Below are 645 nucleotides of genomic sequence, written 5' to 3'. Positions count from 1 at the left end.
AAGCCACAATGCCAGCTCCAAGTTGATTTTAGGTGGGTACTTGGTGGCCTTGACACAGAAGGGCTGTGGTTGGCTTTTTTTTTTTCATGAATGATATTGATTTTTTAAAAGTTGACGTCAAACAAATTTTCAACCTGAAATCAGACAAGACATATGTGGATTAAGGCTTGGCTTGGAGGCTGTTGGCTTGCATACCTTGCCCTGGCCGTCTCCCTTCTTGGATGTAAAAGGTTAATGCTGCTATGAGCAATTCCCAGCTATTAACCACCTCGGCTGAACCAGAAATAGAGCACCTCCTTCCAGCTGCACTATTATATTTAATGTTCTTTTCTCCTAAGTCATTCAGAACTCTGTGCACGCTATTCACGCTGTGCCATTTGCAAGGTTGCCTGGTGCATGTGTGACTACAAATGAGGTCAAATCTCTGCTTTACCGGAAGATGCTGATGCCTTCCCATTGCCTGTCGCTTCGTGAGCCTGTCGCCATGGGAACTGTAATCAAGTACACAAGAACACCTCCGTGAACAAATCCAGGGGGAACAAAGTTCATTTTAATGAAGCTGGTCTGACCGCCTAGCGATCTGGAGGACGTCCTGGGCTTCTCTGAGGCGCTGTGCCGCCTCCTGACTTTAAGCTGGCTCTGGAG

This window comes from Ochotona princeps, chromosome 24 (assembly GCF_030435755.1).
Source record: "Ochotona princeps isolate mOchPri1 chromosome 24, mOchPri1.hap1, whole genome shotgun sequence".
In the NCBI taxonomy this organism is placed as follows: Eukaryota; Metazoa; Chordata; class Mammalia; order Lagomorpha; family Ochotonidae; genus Ochotona; species Ochotona princeps.
This window is presented reverse-complemented; position numbering follows the sequence as displayed.